Raw genomic sequence first — 3,574 nt, 5'->3', positions numbered from 1 at the left:
TTTTCTTCACTGTGCAAGAGAAAACTCTTATATGTTATAAATGAAGAAACTCTTAAGAGTTCCAAAAAGTAAGATAATTCAACTGTTATGAGTAATGTGTTATTTAAGCACACCCTGATGATCCTGAATGATGACAAATTAGCACAGTCACTTAACAAAGCAACACAAAGACAATGTAACCTGGTAACAACTAGTTTGTTCTCTATAAGTCTGTTTATTTTTTGCCATATTCACTAGTTTATAATTTGTTGTATTTTTTATATTCCATGTATAAGTGATATCATACAATATTTGTCTTTCTCTGTCTGACTTATTTCACCAAGCATAATACCCTGCAAGTCCATCCATATTTTTATAAATGGCAAATTTTCATTTTTTATGGCTGATTAGTATTCCATTATATATATGTGTGTGTATATATGTATATGTGTGTGTGTGTGTGTATATATATATATATATATATATACACAAAGGATCATATGGTAGTTCCATTTTTAGCTTTTTAAGGAACCTCCATACTGTTTTCTACAGTGGTTACACCAATTTACATTCTTACCAACAGCATATGAGGTATTCCTTTTCTCCATATCCCTGCCAACATTTGTTGTTTGTGTTCTTTCAGATGACAATTCTGACAGGTATGAGGTGATGCCTCATTGTGGGTTTGATTTGCATTTCTCTGATTATTAGTGATGTTGAGCACCTTTTCATGTGCTTGTTGGCCATCTGTATGTCTTATTTGGCAAAATGTCTATTCAGTTCTCCTGCCTATTTTTCAATTGAGTTATTATACAAATATAGTTTATAACGATATGTGTAACAAACATTAAAGCTCCTAAATATATGAAGCAAACTTTGACAAAATTGAAGGGACAAATAGATAGCTCTACAATAATAGTAGGAGACATCAATAACACATTTTCAATATTAGGTAGAACAAGACAGAGGTCAATAAGGAAATGGGGGGCTTGAACAACATTATAGTTCAGTTGAACCTAAGATATAGATATAGATGTAGATAGAAAACTCCACTTCACAACAGCAAAGCATATTTTTCTCTAGTACATATGGAATATTCTCCATGTTACACCATATGTCAGGCCACAAAAAATGTCTCAATAAATTTAAAAAGATTAAAATCATACAAATAATCTTTTAAATCAAAATGGAATGAAACTAGATATCAATAGCAGAAGAAAAACTGGGAAAATCCACTAATGTGAGGAATTAACACCCTTAAACAACCCACGGGTCAGAGAAGGAATCATAAAAAAAATTAGGAAAACTGAGTCAAATGAAAATGAAAACCTAGCATATAAAACTTAGGGATTCTGTAAAAGTAGTAATAAGAAGAAAATTTATACCTTCAAATGCTTATATTTAAAAAAGAAAGATTCCCAAATCAACAATTTACACCTTAAAGAACTAAAAAAGAACAAACTAAATGCAAAACTAGTGGCAGGAAGTTAATAATAAAGATTCAAGTAGAGATATTCAAAATGAGAACAGAAAAGGTACAGAGAAAAATCAATAAAACCAAGAGTTGCTTTATTGAAAACATAAACAAAATTGACAAACTTTTTGCTAGATTGACTATGGAAAAAAGGGAGACAGACTCAAACAACTCAAATCATAAATGAAAGAAGGGCTATTACAATAAATTTTACAGAAATAAAAAGTATTATAAGAGCATTATGAAAAATTATACACCAAAAAATTATATATCTCAGATGAAATGGACAAATTCCTAGAATCACAAAACCTACCAAGACTGAACCATAAAGAAATAGAAAATCTAAACATCCAAAACTAGTTAGGAGATTGAATCAGTCATCAAAAAAATTCAAACAAATTAAAGCTCAAGACCAGAGACTTCACTTGTGAAGTCTACCAAACATTTACAGAAGAATTAACACTAATTCTCCCCCAAACTCTTCCAAAAATTTGAAGAGGAGAGAACATTTCCAGACTCATTTTATGATGTCAGCATTACACTGATACCAAATCCTGACAAGGACACTATAAATATTGCAGACCAATATCCCTGAAGAAAATTCTCAAGAAAATATCAGCAGACAGAATTTAACAGCACATTTTTAAGTATACACTGTCACCAAGTGGAATTTATTTCTGGAATGCAAGAATGGTTCAACATACAAATGTTAATCAATTTAATATACCGCAGCAACAGAATAAAGGTGAAGGGAACCCATGATCTTCTCAGTTTTTGCAGAAAGAGCATTTAACACCTTTTAATGATGTAAACCCTTAACAAACTAGGAATGAAAGATAACGACCTCAACATAATAAATGCTACATATGAAAAAGCTAACATACTCAATGGTGAGGCTTAGAGCTTTCCCTCTAAGAAAGCTTAATAAAGAGACTAAATTCTTCACAAGGAAATTCACAAAATACCATTAAATAGAATAATATACAAGATTCTCTATATCTTCTTCATAGACCCCAAAAAAACCCCAAAACAAAAAACTTACACTAGGAACATAATGATAAAAGTCCCTGGTTGAGGACAGCAATGAACAGGAGACTACAGTAGACAGGTGACTAGATTGTATAGTAGGAAATATTTAGAACCATTACATAAAATTTATAAGTCAATAGACACATAAGTAAGTGGAGCAGAACAGAAAACCCAGAAATAGCCCCCAACCAAGAACAGGGAACTGACTTTTGACAAATATACAAAAAAACTATTTTTGAAAAGTCTTTTCAACCAATGGTACTGGGACAATTGGATATGCATAGAAAAAAATGAACCTTGACCTAAGTCTAACACCTTATGCAAAAATTAACTCAAAATGAATCATAGACCTTCAAGTAAAACATAAACTACAAAACTTTTAGATGATAGCATAGGAGAAACCATGGGGAGCTGATGCTGAGTGGTGACTTCTTAGACTAGACACCAAAAGTATGACCCATAAATGAAAAAAACCAGCATATTGGACTTCATCAAAATGAAAAACTTTTGCTATATGAAAGAGCCTGTTGAAAGGATAAAAAGACAAGCTAGAGCAAGGGAGAAAATATTTGCAAACTGCACATCTGACCAAGGAGTCATCTCTTAAGTCCATATCATAACTCCACAGTAAAATAAAGAAATAAAGACAGTTCAATTCAAAAAATGGGCAAAAGTCATTAAAAAACATTTCACTAATGATATCGGATTGGAAAATACACACATGAAAAGATAGGTGATATTAGTAGTCATTTATGGAGGAAGTGAGCTTTAAGCATGACCTCAGATAGAATTTCATAAATTAATAGGAGTATAAAACATAAGCTCAAAGATCCCAATGGATCCTAATAATGTTCTTTCATCTACTATTTACTTTTAAAATTTAAATTTTTCTGCAATAAACTAGAATTATGTCTAGTATTGTTCTGTTGTATACATGCGTATAGTTTATATATATTTTCAGATTTTTAGGAATACTTGAACACTGCTTCATTTTATTGAAGTTATTTATTTAGAAAATTTTAGGTATGGTAATGGTTTTTAAATATCTTATGTTTTAGAGATAAATAAATAAAGTATTGTATTGACTATACA

The sequence above is a fragment of the Camelus bactrianus genome, chromosome 9 (genome assembly GCF_048773025.1).
Source record: "Camelus bactrianus isolate YW-2024 breed Bactrian camel chromosome 9, ASM4877302v1, whole genome shotgun sequence".
NCBI lineage: Eukaryota > Metazoa > Chordata > Mammalia > Artiodactyla > Camelidae > Camelus > Camelus bactrianus.
Note: the sequence above shows the minus strand (reverse complement) of the source record.